Genomic DNA, 9756 nt, shown 5'->3' with positions numbered 1-9756 from the left:
ATGTGACATGCTCATGTCGGTTTCTTCTGTACAACATCAGAAGGATTCGACCATTTTTATCCACACAGGCTACTCAAGTGCTTGTTCAGGCTCTGGTTATTTCGAGACTGGACTACTGCAACTCTCCTGGCAGGTCTTCCTCTTAATGCAATTCATCCACTGTAAATGAAAAATGCAGCTGAACGACTTGTTTTAAACCTGCCCAAGTTCTCCCACACCACCCCACTGCTGCGTTCTTCCACTGGCTTCCAGTAGCTGCACACATCAGATTCAAAACACTGATGCTGGCCTACAAAGCCAAGAATGGACCAGCACCATCTTACCTCAAAGCTCTTATTACTCCTCACACTGCACCTCGCTCCCTCTGATCCACTAGCACTGCCCGACTGGTCCCATCATCTCTCAGGGTAAAAGGTAGGCATACATCTAGACTCTTCTCTGTTCAGGCACCAAGGTGGTGGAATGAACTTCCCCTAGATGTCCGTACAGCCGAGTTGCTGACTGTCTTCAGACAACGACTGAAGACCTACCTCTTCCTGAAACACTTAAACTAGCTCTTATTTTCCCCCATTTTTATGTATTGTTATATGTTTTATATGTATATATTTTAAAAAACAAAAAATAAAAGCAGCAACAGCTCAGTTTTAAGCTAATAGTATCCTAAGTCTGTAACCTACTGAACTAGTTTGTTTTGTGTGTCCTGTCCCGTGCTTAACTTCTTCAGGTTGGTCCACTCCGTACTCCTGCCTGGGCTTTCCTGATGATCCAGCTTCTACCACCACTAATCAGTAATGGTGACCCTATAAAGCTGGGACAGAAGCCAGTACCAGGAGCTTGATTCTTGGTCAACGACCCAGAGCCTTAACCACTTGAGCCACCACTGCCACCTCTTCCTGAAACACTTAAACTAGCTCTTATTTTTTCCTGTTTTTATGTATTATGTTTTTACATATTTTTAAAATAATCAGTAATGGTGACCCTATAAAGCTGGGACAGAAGCCAGTACCAGGAGCTTGATTGCTCACTTCACATTTGGTGTTTGTGTTGTGTGTAGTTCCGTGTCGTGTTTCTGCTTCAATCTGGTTTCAATCCTTGCTTGCCTTGACTTTGAGGCTGATCTATGCCCTGTTTTGGTTTTGGCTGCCTTATTTGTATATACTCTCGCCTGTGAATGTAAGTATTGCTACATTATCTATATATCCGGTAGTAGGGGTGTGGGTTTTTGTCTCTGTTTTTCTTGGTAAGGGAGGTTAGGGAAGGTAATTGTCTTTTTGTTTGTTTCTTGTCTTTTGTGTAGGTTAGTTAGTTCCTATCCTGAGTGTTTCTGTGTATGTTGGCCTTGGTCCATGCTGAAGTCTTCCCCGGTTCACTGTGTTGTATATCTCACTACATTATAATATATCCGCTTTATTTCACTGCTGTGTGTGGGTGTGGTTACTCCTACCTCTGGGGCATCATATTCAGGTCTTCTCTCTCTCTCTCTCCATTTAAGATTACTAAATAAAATAATTAGAAAATGAATCTGCTTGCCATCACTAATCTATCATTTGTGTGTGTGGGAAACACTGGTCTAGTATTAGCTACACTGCTAACAAACCTGGCTATATAGCTGGGGAGCTAAATATTGTATTGTGTAGAATAAAACATTAAAATCAGTAGATGGCAAAATATTCTCATTTATTATTAATGCCTGATTTTAATTGAATAGTTAGCTGAATGCTAATGCACTTGAAAACATGGCTACCCGTTTTAAGCTCTCAACACAATACAATATTTCTCCTAGTTTTACCTACTAGTTAATAAACTTGGCTATTGGTTGTAAATGTATGATAGAAATGTTAGTTGTAATTGAAGTCATTATTCTGAGTCACAGAAAACTCCTTTTTTTACAGACTCTGTGGATGTGCTGGGAGAATCACCTGATACTCCCTCTGTCCTCCAGGTAAGTGTCCGCTAAATAGTCCGATTTTAACTACATTTCAAACTTTTAGGCTGCTACTAACTGTGTGTGTGTTTGTGTCTATGTCTATTAAGGTCGATGAGCCCAAAGTGCTGATTTTTACCGGTGACCCTCACAGTGACACTTCAGCTGTCAGTCTGGTAACCAAACCTACAATTTATTTACAAAGATGACCGCAGGATTGTCCATGTGACAGAATGTTAGATGTGTTAGTATGAAACCGCTAGAATGAGAAACACTTGTGAATTTTTTGCTTTACTTTTCACAGCCTCCCAGTGCTGGTGAGCTGAACAGAGCCTGGTGTGAACTTCAGGTTCAGTCTCCGGACTCCATCAGCTCTCAGTCTGAGGTACTGTACAGTGCTGCAGCTGAGACACACACACACACACGTCTTTACAAGTTGTTTCATTTTGTTTTTCGATTTCTAGTCAGTGGACATTAAGAGCAATATAATGTTCTGTGTTTTAATATAAAACTCTTGATATGAAGCACTTGTGATCTTTTTGCTTTGCTTCAATGTTCACTTTTGTGAATTGGGGTTGTAGATTTTGAGCTTTATCTAAATGTTATTTGCATGAATTCTCTCAATTTAAGGACACTGAGGACCTTCTTACTGGAACTCAGGTAAGGATTATTCATTGTGGCTTTACAAAATGTTGTTAACTGCAGTGACTAATTTTGTGTGTTTGTGTGTGTTAAGGTCGCTCAGCTGTACGATGAGCCGCCGACCACTGCATCTGATGATGACCAGAACGAAAGCTGTAGGGTCAACAAAGCATCTCAGCCTCTGGAAGAAGCAGAAAAGACTTTGTCCCTGAATGAGTGTAATTCAGAGGAGAGCAGAGAGGATGAGGAGCTACAGCCTGAGAGAAAGAGCCTGGAGGACTTCAACTTCCTCAGTGTGCTTGGAAAGGGTACATACGGGAAGGTGATTTTGTCCGAGCTCAAAGGCACTGATGAGGTGTATGCGCTGAAGTTTATGAAGAAGGACATGATCTGGGAATATGAAAACATCAGCTGCACCTTTATGGAGAGGCGGATCTTGGCTCTGGCCAGTGAACACCCCTACCTGACCCACCTCTACTGTAGCTTCCAGACCAGAGACTCACTGTGCTTCGCAATGGAATTTGTGAATGGCGGGGATCTTGCATTTCACATTTCCTGTTCATGTGGATTTGATGAACCCCGCACCAGATTTTATGCTGCTGAGATCGCCTGTGCCCTCATGTTCCTCCACCGCAACAGGATTATTCAGATATCTCAAACCTGGAAACATCCTCCTAGATGCCGATGGCCACTGCAAGCTTGCTGACTTTGGCTTGTGCGCAGAGGGAATACTAGACAGCAAGACTGCCAACACTTTTTGTGGCACACCCAACTACATGGCACCAGAGGTGTTACAGTATTGGGAATACGACACGTCGGTGGATTGGTGGGCCCTAGGTGTGATCATGTATGAGATGATGACAGGCTACGCTCCGTTTCATGATCACAACGAGGAGAAGATGTTTGAGTCCATCATCAGTGCTGAACCGGAATATCCATCAAACCTCAGCAGGAATGCGGTCAGCATCCTCAAAGCGTTCCTGAGGAAGAAGCCCATGGATCGTCTCGGCTGTGTGGTGTCCGAGGGCAAGGAGAATGCCATCAAAGCTCACCCTTTCTTCAGTGAGATCAACTGGTCATGGCTGGAACAGAGGAAGATCACTCCTCCGTTTCAACCACAGATAACATCAAAGAGGGACGTCAATAATTTTGATGGCAGATTCACCCGTGAGGAGCCCAAGCTTTCTCATGGGAATCTCTCCTTCTTCATCCAGTCCATCCAAGAGGAGTTTGATGGTTTCTCATTTATTAACACTAAATATTAACTTTGCTAATCTAATATTAGCATTTATTTTTATTATTATTATTATTATTATTATTATTATTATTATTATTAGTCATACCATTTAAATTTGTCCATTTACATCTACACATGTATATATTGTATCTTCCTATATATAATAGAGCTGACACATATATTATTTATATATTAGTTTATTTTTATATACACTATATATTATATTTTTATTTTATTTTATTTTAATGGGCAGCATGGTGGCTTAGTGGTTAGCACTGTTGCCTCACAGCAAGAAGGTCTTGGGTTCGAATCCTGGGGTCGAACAGGCTGGGGCCTTTCTGTGTGGAGTTTGCATGTTCTCCCCGTGCCTGCGTGGGTTTACTCCGGGTACTCCGGTTTCCTCCCACAGTCCAAAGACATGTACATTAGGTTGTTTGGTAATTCTAAATTGCCCATAGGAGTGAGTGTGTGTGGTTGTTTGTCTGTGTGGCCCTGTGATGGACTGTCCAGGGTGTACCCCTGCCTTTCGCCCTATGTGCGCTGGGATAGGCTCCAGCAGACCCCCGTATTTTATATTTTATATTTCATTTTATATTATATTAAATTATTTTTATCAATAAATAAAATTTACTATAAATTTACTATTTATATTATTTATACATTTATATTCATATTCATATTTATATACATAGATCTCTCTCTATATATATATACATACACACACTTATTTGATATACGAGAACTACTGGTTTTTCAATTATTTTTGTCTTTAATTTCTACTGTTTAATTTTCCCTATTTTTTTCTATATATTTTTAACTATATCCCTTATTTTTCATGTCCACACACTTTAATTTATACTCTTTTCTTTCTTCAAATGTAGGACAGTCGTTAAAATCACTTCACTACATGTCGTACTGTGTGATTTCGTATGTGATTAATAAAATTTGAATTTGATTTGAATTTGAATATTAATTGATCATTTTAAAGATTAATTTGTACTGTGTTTGTAATTATCAAATAAATAACCTTTTTTCCTCAGAGAAGACTTATCAATTGTTTTGCTTTTGTTCAAACATCCCGATGTTCATCAGCCAGTGTTTTAAAAAACTCTTTATATAACAAAAAGTCAACACTAATACTCTGTCTGGGAAAGAAAAAGAGATCTATTGAACTTATTTTCAACTAATATATATATATATATATATATATAATCAATTACATTAAAATAAATCATTTCTCAAAATTAATAGAAAGAAATAAGCAAGCAGAACATTAAAAATGTGCTTCTACACACACAATTATAAAGATGACAGACTTAAAAACAACTTTATAAACAAAAACAGATGAGAACAGCTGTGTAGTGTACTGATAAGAAACAGCATTGTGATTGACCCCACACACCCCTCACACACACTCCTCACCCTCCTGCCCTCTGGAAAAAGATACAGAAGCATCTGAGCCTCACAACCAGACTGTGTAACAGTTTCTTTCCTCCAGCCATCAGACTCAACACCCAGAACAGAACATTCATATTCAATATACATCTATGTTTACTGGACCACCTTTTTTCAGTGCTGCCAAAACTGTATATTTCGTTGTACATTACACTTTAATGCTGTTTAAATGCTGTTTTTGTACATCACACTTTAATGCTGCTCCCAGCTGCTGCTATCATATGTGTACATGTTCACAAGCCTCCTTTTCTTTGCACACTGGTCCACATAGACTGTATACTGGTCAGTACTCTTTCATTTTATTTCTTACTCTGTTTGCACTAGGTTCCACACTATACACTGTATGTGGCTAGATTAACTTACTTTCTAGTCCTTAGCTCTGTGTTGTTTTATGTAGTTTTGTGTTTTATGTAGCACCATGGTCCTGGAGGAACATTGTTTCATTTCACTATGTACTGCATCTACTATTTATGCTCGAAATGACAATAAAAACTTCTTGACTTGATACCTGATGATACACTGACCTCAGGTAAGTTATTACGCAAATTATGCAGGACAAAAGAAATCACAAGAAAGAAAAATATCCCTGTAGTGTTTAAGAAATAATTAGATTTGGAATAATGTACATTTTTGTCCAGCTCTGCAGTATAGCGTTCATTTCTACATGTCTGTGTACAGTAGAGCTTTGAGCATTATAAATGTACAAGCTTTAGGACATTGTCAAGATTTTCCACATAAAAGGACTTGCTCAGGTCCATCAGCACAAATCTCTTGAATTCTGCACTGATCTGCACTCATAACAGAACAAACACAAGAAAAATACAAACATAAGAAATACAGAAACATGTTAAACACAAGGGTGTAACTTTGGTTTGAGATGTTTAATAATACCAGATGTTATGGATCATTATATATTGTATAATAATGTCTATTTTAACTAATAATACTATATAGTAATAATAATAATAATAATAATAATAATAATAATAATAATAATAATTATTATTATTATTATTATTATTATTATTATTATTGTTGTTGTTGTTGTCTTCTTTATATTTTTGTATCTCTAACAGATATTATTATTATTATTATTATTATTATTATTATTATTATTATTATTATTATTATTATTATTATTTCTATTATTAATGTACAATTGCTTGGACAGTATAATGACCACTGAGACAGAACACCACTTTCAAATAACAAATAACATTAATAAAGTTCTATCTTATCTTATGTTATATACTTTGTGTATTTTTTATATATTGTTGGCTTTCTTTTATGTAAAGTATTTTTTAAGTCAGTCAATAATATGGCTTATAATTTCATGTCACCTTGTCTTGATATTATCTTTTTCTTTAGCTGCTTTACCTTTGCAGCTGTAACTATGCACATTTCCCCGCTGTGGGCCGAATAAAGACTGATCTTATCTTATCCTATCTTATTTGTTCAGTGGAATGGAGTTCCACCCAGGGAGCCTCACACCCAGTTTTCCAGGATGGGATCCAGCTCCTCTGTGAAACTGAAGAAGATAAATTACTGAAAGTGTATGAATGAATAGAATTATAATGAATTACACTTGTTATAACTTTATTACAGAATACAGTGCTAAAAAGAAAGTATAGCCAATTAATTGTGGATAATTAAGAGATAAGGATGTCCTGGGTGTTTGAGAGAGTCTCAGTGTACTGTCCTAAAAGATTTGCTAGATAACAGAAAACGTTTAGAAAAATTGCCCCAGATTACTTAATGCCATCTCATCGACTCACCAGCAGATGGAGCAAAGGGATTGTTGACCATCAGTCTGATGGTGTGCTTTTAGATCATTTGTGGCATATCTTGCTTCTTGTCATAGATAAATGTGAACTGTCTGAAAATGGAAAAATCGTGTTGGCAGTAGGACTAAAAGGCAACTGTAAGCAAACATTTTGATCAGTGGAGTTCAAATAAAGCTTATCTAACAGTTAGAACAGCTGTCCTGTGTTGTAATTATTTTATTGTTCATATTCTTATTATTAAAATAAGTTAATCATAATGGACTTTATACTGGACAATGGCAGCACACAGAGCACTTACTCTAAATAAATTATGTTTATTATTATTTTTGTGTGATATGGTGATGGAGTTCTAACTGAAACACTACAAACTAAAATATATCATCCTATCATCACGTACTCTTCCATCCAGCATGTCTAGACAAACATGCGTACACGTGCACACAATCTTGGTATTTCCAATGACCTTCGTATTGGTGTAGATATTTAATGGAACATGCCATTTCAGAGGCTTGTACCAATCACTGTAGTTACATAAAGCTCAGTCTTTACAATATGAAAAGGTAAAAATCATCTTCTGTTGTGACATAAATCTTTATAAACTACTGTGTTGAGACAGTGTGTAGAATTCATGCACTTGTCAGCCGTAAGTGTGTTTTATATTCTGACTCACATGTCAACAGAAACAGAAGCTGAATAGATTCTGTATGAAGCCTTAAAAATAATCAGACATGATCTTCCATGAGTGCATTCTCTGGACACCAAATAAACCCAGACACACCTCATATTTCTGCCCTTTTTATCTGGCAAACGGGTATCGATAGATTTTGAGTTAGTTATAGTTAGTGCTGGTTTATACCAGTTAGTGCTGGTTTATACTGGTTTATACTAGTTAGTGTCTGACTTGCTATTGGAGGCATAAAAATGATCTACTTTAGGTATTTGTGCTGCACAGAAAATTAGCACTAGGAATGTAATATTGTAATTTGTTCATTAACTTAAGGTGGTTGTTTATGCATGAAAGACAATTATTAAAGTAATGATCAACATTTTCATATAATTCCATATTAATGGTGCTGCTGTCCATCTGCACCTGATATTACACAATAGTGATGTAACACACACAGTTCATAAAAGCTTTTTGCTTTTTCTATTCTAAACCCCTGTGGTTTGGTGGATGTGTCTCTGACAAACGTCCTGTGCAACAAGGGATTTATTTTACATTTTCAGCTACAGTGGTTAGTTTGAAATAAAAGTTTGTTTAACAGAGGAAATTGAATCTCATATTATTTACATTTTATTCACACACAAAACATTAATGGTGAACATTTTTGACTTTATAAAATGATTCTCTCAAGTCTTGCTGATCGGCCCCTATTAAACAATAAAGTAAGACATCTTTTTCATAAAATAGTTTAGTAGCCTACTATTCACTTTGGCAGAATTTATCATTATAATCAACTTCATTATTTCCTGGATTTTGTATCACCATAGTCCCTACATGTATGTAAATGCAGGAAATGGAATTCAAATCAAAAACATTTTACCCCATTTTGTGCCCCCCCACTTGTCAAACCAAAGTTACACCTGTGATAGAAGGTAATTATTAAATCACACACAGACACACACACACACCCACACGCACACCCATACACACACACACACACACACACACACACACAAACAAATGAGCTAAATACAGTTTGATTATTTTTTTAAAATAAATGATAATATGACTAACAGAGGAATAGTAGAACTAAATGATCTTGTTATTAAAATATATAATTATTGTTAATGTGTTAAAGTAGTGTTCTTCTCTGGCTAACTTTAAGGGGGCGGCGTCCCAGCACCCCCTACTGACCGGCTGCCACTGCCCAAATTTCATTGGAAACTTGAGCTCTATTTTGTCCTCTAGCTGCAGCTCCTCCAGTACGCATGCAAACATCTCTTCCTCTGGCCCCTCTTCCATGGCCTCTTACTCTCCTTCCATGCCTTTAACCTCTTTGATCCATGCTTGCAAATAGCAACACAGAGGTGGCATCTTTTATAGATGGAAGAGGACTGATTGCTGATTGAAGAGTTTCACACAGGTGCATTAAATATTCATAATTATGCAATCTCTATCTATTAGCTGTTAATAGATTTTTTCCTTTTGTTCATATTTATAATAATAACAACAACAACAACAACAACAACAATAATAATAATAAAAATAATAATAATAATAATAATAATAATAATAATAATAATATAGTATTATTAGTTAAAATAGACATTATTATACTATATATAATGATCCATAACATCTGGTCATGTAAAAACTGCCTTTAAGAGAGCAAGGGTTATCCTCATACTGAAGAAAACCTGCTCTGGATCCCTCAGACGTCAGTAGCTACAGACCGGTATCACTTCTTTTTCTTTCAAAATATCTGAACACATTGTTTATAATCAGTTGTATGACTATCTCCTGCAGAATAACCTCCATGATCCCAACCAGTCTGGCTTCAAAGCAGTACATTCCACAGAGACTGCCCTTTTGGCGGTTACTGAGAAACTACATGCTGCTAGATCAGCCAAGCTGTCATCGGTCCTCATCCTCCTCGACCTTTCTGCAGCATCTGACACAGTTAACCACAAGACTCTCTTGTCCCTCAGGAGTCTTGGAATTTTTGGAACAGCATGGGAATGATTTGCTTCCTATCTGGATGGTTGCTCAT

At 36.9% G+C, this 9756-nt stretch overlaps 1 pseudogene; it reads left to right on the top strand.

Annotated features, from left to right (window-relative positions):
• The first annotated feature begins 2794 nt into the window (after positions 1-2794).
• LOC131371129 (protein kinase C epsilon type-like) lies at positions 2795-4475 on the top strand (annotated as a pseudogene).
• Positions 4476-9756: the final 5281 nt, after the last annotated feature.

This window comes from Hemibagrus wyckioides, linkage group LG20 (assembly GCF_019097595.1).
Source record: "Hemibagrus wyckioides isolate EC202008001 linkage group LG20, SWU_Hwy_1.0, whole genome shotgun sequence".
NCBI lineage: Eukaryota > Metazoa > Chordata > Actinopteri > Siluriformes > Bagridae > Hemibagrus > Hemibagrus wyckioides.
This window is presented reverse-complemented; position numbering and strand designations above follow the sequence as displayed.